Genomic DNA, 9,759 nt, shown 5'->3' on the forward strand with positions numbered 1-9,759 from the left:
CTTTGACTTGGCTTGAAAAGTGGTAAGTAACATTCATGCTACATGTGCCAAGCAATGGCAATTCCCAATAACAGTACTTTTAAATTACCCCCCTTGCCATTCAATAGCATTAACAGTCATATTCCTCACTATGACCATTCTCACTATGACTGTCTTATAATCGCCACTGACCAAAGGCTTAACTGCACCAACCACATAAATGTTGCGGCTGCACAGAGAGATTAAGCTTGTTGTAAATTGTTACAACTTAAGTCCAAACACCCACTTATGGATGATATTTGTAGTAAACATTTCTAATCTCCCGCACTAAAAAATATTTTTATGGATGTGGAATCTTATTCTTTCATCTTTTAACTGTTTTTGCAATTTGGAACAAAAAGTTACTATTTCTTTGTCTCCTTCTATTTCCAAAATAAATCTTTTCTCACGTTTATTTCACTTTCTATACGTGATGTGACATTTAATTCACCATTTGAACTTGTGACAGGGTTAGGTTTGAACCTTTCTGGTTCAGGCTATGAACCACAGTCACTAACAATTGGCACTAAAATGCCACTAACAACTCTTCAATCTGGTTACAGTTGCACCTCCTGTTCACACAGGTCTCAGACGCCCTATAGAGGGAGCTGTGTCATTTGAATCTTTAACAGTTTCAGTGCAAAAAGCTCATGAAAAGTGAACAGGCAAGGTCAAATTTAACAAGACAGTGACAGCAAATTCTGCCTCGATGTTAGAGTTTCTCCATGCAATTTTGCTGAATTAACTTGATTTTATATTTCATTTATTTAATATTGTACTGTTCTATACGTCATTTTCCTGTTTCATCTAAGCTACCTGACATATGTTGCTACATTCAATTGTGTCCCTATGCTCTGGAGAAAGCTACTAGCTTATGCAGTCACACTCTAATGTACATTGTACACACACTATTTAACAGAACATTAAATATTTTTTAATGGGTAGTCACTTAGCAGTGGAGAGCAGCAAACTAAAAGTATACTTTGTCTTGAAAAATAAACATTTTGATTTAATGAATACTGCTTTGAGTTGTTCATACATGGAAATAACCAGACACTAAAATGAACAAAGAATACAAAGTAAGACAGTTTCAAATCTAATTGAATCTTGTTCTGAACAATTAGCACAATTAAAAGACATGGCATTTGATGCTCTGATCATTCTGCTTTCTGGTGAGAAAATCTGTAATTGGATTGGCTGAAAACCCAACAAAAGAAGATAAAAGCAACAACAAAGTCACTTTAAAAATGTGCCTGAATTTTGTCAACAATATTTAAATATGGACAAAATGGCACTAATGTAACCTTGAATTTGTTTAAACTTCTTTTATTTTTTTCCACTATTAGGTCAAACATTAATTTTTCAGGAGATTAAAAAGCAGGCAGGTGCTCCTGGGAACAGGACCAGATGGGTTATGCTTTTTGATGATAACACGGTCACTTCCTACAGATTTCACATTCAATGACTTTCTATGTGCTTTTGAACTGGAACTTGTGGTGACTAGAAATTTATTTCAACACAGCTCTATTTTCAGGGAACTAGGACTTCCGTAAAAAGGGCAACCAACTGTGTATCTCCTCAGACAACCACACTGAAGAAACTTGATCACCCACAGAAATTCTGAACCAGGAACTGTAAGGTAGCGTTGTTAGCTCAATACCAAATTATGTACAGAAAGTAAAAGAAAGAGGGAAGGAAAGGTACATTTTTAAAAGTGGCAGAAAGAAAATGTTTAACAAGAAACTAATTAAATGTTACTTTTTTTTTAGTTCCCAGCAATAATTAATGGCTGAAGGGATGACTCATTGCACTTGTAACAGTGCATTTTCACTGCCAGACGCTGTTAAAAATGTACCTGTTCTGGACAGCCAAACTTCAGCCTTTTCTGGTAGGTTTTATGCACACCTATCTCATAAATAGCCCATTGCCATTGCCCAAGCTCCTTGCGTTTGAAAGCAGAATCTCTTGACAAGATACTGTTTCAAGGAAGCTTGAAAGTTCCATACTACAGGGGTTGTAAGGCAGACATGAAGCATCAATGGGGCAATCACTTCCAAAATGGATGGCGGGGATCAAGATGGGGGGGGGTGGGGGTGGTAGAACAAAGGCATGTGTACAGGTGAGGAGAAGGATGGTGACGGAGGAAACCCAAAGTGTATGGGAGGCAGATGGAACAGCACTGAACAGCATACAAATTGAGCAGTATGGTTATTGGCACTGACCACCACAGTAACATCCGTAACAGGAGTATGGAGGATCAGACGGAGCACATTAAGGTGTGGCATTCAGGAGGCAATAATGACAATCGAAGGACAGTTCAATTTGGTGAGTATTCTCATGGGGGTGAGCAATGGGTAAAAATGACCGTCAAGGTAGTGTGGAGTTAAAGGGGACATGGACGTTCTGGGGGATGATCAGGCAAAGCCTGGTGCTGACAGTGTCCACCCCAAACTATGTTCACTTATCACTTTGTGGCATGATCTAAAGATAACAATCTCTCCCTATACGTCAGCAAACCAAAGGTCATCGACGTCATGACGCAGAATGGAACAAACACCCCTGACTGTATCAATAGTGCTGAGGCAGAAGTAATCAAGAGCTTCCAGTTCCTCGGAGTAAATATCACCAACAATCCATCCTGGTCCATCCACGTCAACACTACAGTCAAGAATGCACACCAATGCCTCTACTTCCTCAGAAGGCTAAGCAAATGCAACACATCCACAACAACTCTCACCAATTTTTACATATGCACCAGAGAAAGGATCCTATTTGGATGCATTACAGATTGGTATGGCAACTGCTCTGCCCAAGACTGCAAGAAATTATAGAGTTGTAAACATTGGCCAGTCCATCACGAAAACTAGCCCTCCTTCCATTGACTCCATCTACACTTCCTGCTGCCTCAGGAAAGCAGCCAAAATAATCAAAGATCCTTCTCACCCTAGTTATACTCTCTTCCACCGTCTTCCATTGGGCAGAAGATATAAAAGTTTGAAAACACATACCAACAGATTTAAGAACAGCTTCTTCCCTGCTGTTATCAGACTTACGAATGGACCTTTCATGTATTACAGCTGATCTTTCTTTGCACCTTCTCTGTAGCTGTAGTATTATATTCTGCATTCTGTTTTATTATCCTGACGTACTTATGTAAGGTATGGTTTGTCTGGTTAGCACCAAAAACTATTCTTTTCACTGTATCTTGATACATGTGACAATAATAAATTAAATCAAATCACCTGCTGTTTTTTAGATGTGAGATACAACTGGAAAGTAACTGGGATAACACGCAGGGTGAGCAGCGTCAGTGTAAGCTTGATGGGCCAAAGTGTTGGCTGTTAGGACACTGAAGGGGCAAATACAGCTACATTTCATTTGCAATAATTTCTTCACCCAACTGTAATGCATGCACAACAAACATGCTTAAAATGCTGGTCAAAGGCAATTGCCATTGATGCTTGCAAATCTAACACTGGCATCTCAATGATGCAAGTGTAAGTGGCAATGATTTAAAAAGAGGCTAATGCTGGCCAAAAGCACCCACCTGGTTGTAAAGCTTCCAAGAGTATAAATATGACAATGAACTCTACTGAACGTAATGAATATTTGAATGATTGATGCGGGTCTGGGATGGGAAAAGACCAGAGAATAATGTCATACAATATATCAGAGACAAAGCCAGCATGACACCATCACAAAGTTGGTACACACGTTGTGACGAGGGCTGCAGTACAGCAGATGAAAGGACCGTTCAAGATGCTTGACAGGCCTTTTGACGGGAGGTGCTGGCGGCATACTATGGAATGGGTGCAGTCTTCCAAAGAGGCAGATGAGAAGAAGCTCTCATTATGACAAAGCTCAGCTGCTTTGGCCACTGCAAGTCAGACAGGACCTGACTTGCAGCCAGTTCCTATTGGAGAGTTGGGTGTAACAAGTCATTATAGACTGTAGACTAGTCATTGGTCTTAATGGCAACATATGGTTTGCATTATGGGGTTGGGGGTGAACTGCAGCTTTATCTATCTTGAATATGTTCCTTTTTGCTGGTTGTAAATAAAACGTCTTGTTTGCAATTATCTGATCACTTGCCCGAACATGATGTTTCCCTACTGGACAATGACAAGACGTGGTCTACCAATGGGGAATTGGGTACAGAATAGCAGTGTATTAGAGAGGGTGCTTAGATGGGATGTAACGAATGACTGGGGTGAGAAAATGTGGCTGTATAAACGTGGATGCCTCAGCCATGCCAGCTACATGCTGTGAGCATCATGGCTAATCTGACTGTAACTTCAAATCTACATTCCCACCTACCCCTGATAACTTTTAAACCTTTTGCTGAACGAGAATCTATCTCTGGTTTAAAAATATTCAAGAACTCTCACCACATTTTCAGGAAAAGAGTTCCAAAGAGATCTGAGAGAAAAAACTTTATCCAATCTTTGTTATAAGCGGATGACCCCTGATTTTTGAACATTGACCCCTAGCTCTAGATTCTCCCAAATAGGAAAAAGATATACCGTGTCAAAACTACTATTGGGATCTTATAGTTTCAATCAAAAAGGTTTACAAGGATGTTACGGACCAGAGGGTTTGAGTTATAAGGAGAGGCTGGATAGGGTGGGACTTGTTTTCACAAGAGTGTAAGAGGTTGAGGGGTGACCTTATAAGAGGTTTATAAAATCACGAGGGGCATAGGAATAAGGTGAACAGTAAAGATCTTTTCACTAGGATCAGGGAGTTCAAAACAATGCAGCATAATTTTAAGGTGAAAGAAGAAAGATTTAAAAGGGACCTGAGGGGCAACTTTTTCACACAGACAGTGGTTCGTATGTGAACAAACTGCCAGAGGACGTGGTAGATGCAGGTACAGTAATAACATTTAAACACCAGTTGAACAGGTACGTGAAAAGAGAAGGTTTAGAGGGAAATGGGACTAAACTTAGTTGGCATGGATGAGTTGGATTGAAGGGTCTGTTTGACTCTAAGTTATAGGATCCCTGCAGTGTGGAAACGGGCACTTCGGCCCAACAAGACCACACCAACTCTCAGAGCATCCCACCCAGACCCATTCCCCTATAACCCACCTAATCTACAAATCCCTGAACACTATGGGCAATTTAGCATGGCCAATCCACCCTGGCCTGTACATCTTTGGACTGTGGGAGGAAACTGGAGCACTCAGAGGAAACCCACGCAGACACGGGGAGAAAGTGCAAACTCCACACAGACAGTCACCCAAGGGTGGAATCGAACCCGGGTCCCTGGTGCTGTGAGGCAGCAGTGCTAACCACTGAGCCTCCATGCCGCCCCACCACGTCTTACCTATCTAAACTCTGGTGGAGACAAGCCCATCCAACGATCCCATTCCAGATATTAGTCAAGTAAACCTTATCTGAACTGCTTCCAACAAATTTACTTTCTTCCTTAAATAAGGTGACGAATACCAGAGAAGTATACTTCTGAAAATGTGGTGGAATCAGAGTCCTTGAGTATTTTTAAGGCAGAGATAGATAGATTCTTGTTAAGCAAGGGGTTGGGAAGTCATCAGGGTAGGCAAGAATGAGGATTTGAAGTTACAATCAGATCAGCCATGATTTTTTTGAATGACAGAGCAAGGTCAAGGGAGAAAATGTCTTATATCTGCTCCTTCCAGAACAGTCTCACCAATGTCCTGAATAAGTGAAGCATAACCTCCCTACTTTTCTATTCAATTCCCCTAACAATAAATTTTAATATTCTCTCAGCAATGTCTCACTGTTTAGATAATACGGTTCAATTTTATTCTTCCTGCCGAAATGGACAATTTCACATTTTCCCATATTATACTTTATTTGCCACATCTTTTCCCACTCTCGTAACCCTCTTTATCTTTTTGTAACCTCATGTCCTCTTCATAATTTTTTTTTGCTTCCTATCTTTCGTCATCAGCAAATTTGGTAACAATACCATCGAGCCTTTCATTGAACTCACATAAATCGTAATCACTTGAGATCCAAGCACTTTTCCACGTGGCACAATACTCATTACATCTTCCCAACCCATAGAAGGCCTATCTCTGCTCCTGTTAGTCAGCCAATCTTCCATCCATGCTCGGTGCATTACCCCCTATTCTATGAGCTTTTATTTTCTGCAATAACCTTCGATGTGGCATTTTATCAAATGCCGACTGGAAATCCAAGCACAGTGCATGCACTGTTTTCCATTTATCTCCAGCACATTACCTCATCAAATAATTCTAATAAGTTGGTCTTACATGACTTCCCTTTCACAAGTCCATGATGACACTGTGTAATTACCTTGAACTTATCAAAATGAGTTGCTATCACTTCTTTAATAAAAGCCTCTAACATTTTCCTTTTGACAAATATTAAGCTGAGGGGCTGCAGTTTTCTCTTTTCTCTCCCTCTCTCTTTCTTTCGCCCCTTTTTGGAATAAAGGAGTTGCATTAGCTATTTCCCAATCTAATGTGACCATCCCTGAATTAAGGGAGTTTTGGAAAATTAAAATCAATGCATGAACTATCTCACTTAACCACTTCTTCTAAGACTCAGGATGAAGTCCATCAGGACCCACGCACTTATCATCATATTATGGTTCGTGCTAGCTAGAGGCACCTACACTCTGAAATTGTTAATTAATCCTATCTTGTTACACAATAGCAGGTCTAGAATACCATGCTCTCTGCTTGGCTCCAGAACATGGTGTTCTAAGAAACTATCCCAGAATTATTCTATGAACTGCTCATTTGGCTACCTTTGCCCATGTGACTTTTTGAATCACTCTGTAGATTAAAATCTCCAATGATTATCAACATGCCTTCCTGACAAACACTCATTATTTCTTCCTTTATGATTCTTTATGTGTTACTGTGAGGGAACCTGGACACCATTCCCACAAATTCTACCCAAACCAATTACACATCTTGGTTTTCTTAACTTAAAAATCTCTCTATTGTGCTAATACTATCATTAATAACAGAGGCATCTCCACCTGCCACCTTCACTTTTTCCTAATTTCCTATCATTCCTACATGCCCTGTAACATTCAACATTAAGATCGCAATCCATGTCATCTGCAGTCATGCTTTTGTATTGGCTACCACGTCGTACTTACTCATTTCTATTTGCACTCTCAGTTCGTCTGTTTTATTTCATTGTTATGTACATTCAGATCATAGAAGCTGTGCAGAAAGAGGCCATTCAGCCCATCGGGTCTACACCAACACTCCGAAGAGCATCCCACCCAGAACACTCCTCCATCCATGTAGCCCTACATGGGGTTTTTGCTATGGATAACTCACTCAACCTGCTCATCCCTGGATACCACAGCACAATTTTTTTTAGCATGGCGAATCCACCTAACCTGCACACCTTTGGACTGTGGGAGGAAACTGGAGCAGCCAGAGGAAACTCACACAAACACAGGGAGAATGTGAAAACTCCACACAGTAATCCAAGGCTGGGTCCCTGGTGCTGAGGCAGCAGTGCTAACCACTGTTCCACCGTGCCAACTGCCTCAGTTACTAAGGATCCATTTTCATTCAAGTCCTTCTCAATTAAATCCAACAATACCTTGTTAAAAATATGTTCAACACAGGCAAGTACAACATTTAAACTGTAGATTTCAGTTTAATGCCAACTTCAATCAAAATTAGATTTTTACAAAATAAAAAAAACTTTACTACCCAACAACTGCAAACACTTAGACCTACTAAAGACTAAGTTTGTGAACTGAATTTATACGCTCTTAAGATAAAAAGGACTAGGTGCCTCACTTAATAAAGACGCAGTTTCTCTCTAACAGTAATAAAGGCAGGCCCATTGAAATAGACAAAGGTAATGGAAGAAGGAGGAAATTCAATTAGATGGTCCCTATGCTGCTATGTTACTAGGGACTCAACAACTACTGCATGTCAAATCTTCTTGAAAATTTTTCATCTTCCTACCCATCCCCTCTCTTAGCCCTCTTGCCAAAATGATGAATTTGTTTGTGTGCCGAGAGAATTGATAGCACTGCACCGTGACAACATTGAATTTTACATTGTACACAGTTTGCAAGGAAGTGTTTTTCATTATTCGTTGTTCATTTTTATGATTTTTAACAAATGAATAGTGGGTCCACAGTGAATTTCTGAGTGAACGATGACAGCTGAATTGAACTGAACTGAAATGCATTTGTACAGGTGGCAGAAACTGCTGCCAGTTTTAACAGTACTATATAATAGCAGAGTTTTTATAATCTGCATATTCCGTTCCAAAGATTTTGGCAGAACACTATCATACACAAGATTAAGTACATTCTAAATTTCTGAGTGACATTCAAAAATTAAGTATTTAGATTAACTTGATACAAATTTTGTGTACTTTTTAACAACTTCTCCAAAATGTTATGCATTCTTTTAAGATCAAAAGACTTATTTCCAAATATAAATAGTGGAATTTAATGTACCCTGTGTAGGTTTGGAGGTTGGGGAGTTGAAGTTATGTGACTGTGCAGAGTGGAGTTCTATGACCTCCAAAAGGCTTACAACTGGCGGTTTTCCCACTGGGAGGTAAATTGAGAGCCTTAAGTTGTCGCTTTTGGGACCACTAAGGACCAAGCCCACTACTTCAACCAGTGGCAAACGGTGAGCTTGCCACATAGGGAAGCTGTCCAGAAAACTCTGCTGGGTTTACTACTAACCTACCAAGAGGGGTATGCCTTACACAAGGACACCATGTTCCTGATCCAGGGATTTGGCATCAGAAATAGGGAACTCTGCAGTATAACCTCACCAATAACCCCTTCCTCTGGCCTCATCTGACCCACACTCAACTCTTCCCACTGGCGAACCTTGGTGAAGGTCCCACCATGGAACTGGGAATGGTGACTACTCCAGATTCATAGAATATAGAACAGTACAGCACAGTACAGGCCCTTCGGCCCACGATGTTGTGCCAAACTTTTACCCTAAACCTAAGGTCTATGTAACCTCCACCCCTACCTTATACTATCATCCATATGCCTATCTAATAGCCACTTAAATGCCCCTAATGAGGCCGACTCCACTACCCTTTCCGGCAATGCGTTCCACGCCCCTACCACTCTCTGAGTAAAGAACCTATCTCTGATGTCTCCCCTATATCTACCTCCACTCACTTTAAAACTATGCCCCCTCGTAATAGCTACCTCCACCCGAGGAAAAAGTCTCTGGCTGTTCACTCTATCTATACCTCTGATCATTTTGTACACTTCTATCAAGTCACGTCTCATCCTTCATCGTTATAAAGAGAAAAGCCCTAGCTCTCTCAACCTTTCCTCGTAAGACCTTCCCTCCATTCCAGGCAACGTCCTGGTAAATCTCCTCTGCACCTTTTCCAACGCTTCCATCTCTTTCCTGTAATGAGGTGACCAGAACTGGACACAATACTCCAGATGTGGCCGAACTAGGCTTTTGTATAGCTGGAGCATAACTTCACAGCTCTTGAACTCAATCTCTCTATTAATGAAAGCTAACACATCATACTTCTTAACAACTCGATCCACCTGGGTGGCAGCTTTTAGGGAACTGTGGACATGAACCTCAAGATCGCTCTGCTCCTCCACACTGCCAAGAATCTTTCCGTTAACCCTGTATTCTGCTTTCAAGTTTGTCCTTCCAAAATGAATCACCTCACACTTTTCAGGGTTAAACTCCACCTGCCACTTCTCAACACAGCTCTGCATCCTATCAATGTCCCTTTGTAACCTTGAACA

The 9,759-nt window shown here is 40.7% G+C and overlaps 1 long non-coding RNA gene across 1 annotated transcript; it reads left to right on the forward strand.

Moving 5' to 3' along the window:
• Positions 1-1,514: 1,514 nt before the first annotated feature.
• Positions 1,515-2,898, forward strand: LOC125484395. Its single transcript, XR_007263290.1, has 3 exons — positions 1,515-1,657; positions 1,788-1,906; positions 2,531-2,898. It is a non-coding gene; the product is annotated as an uncharacterized LOC125484395 (long non-coding RNA).
• The last annotated feature ends 6,861 nt before the right edge of the window (positions 2,899-9,759 follow it).

This window comes from Rhincodon typus, chromosome 1, assembly GCF_021869965.1.
Source record: "Rhincodon typus isolate 14 chromosome 1, sRhiTyp1.1, whole genome shotgun sequence".
In the NCBI taxonomy this organism is placed as follows: domain Eukaryota; kingdom Metazoa; phylum Chordata; class Chondrichthyes; order Orectolobiformes; family Rhincodontidae; genus Rhincodon; species Rhincodon typus.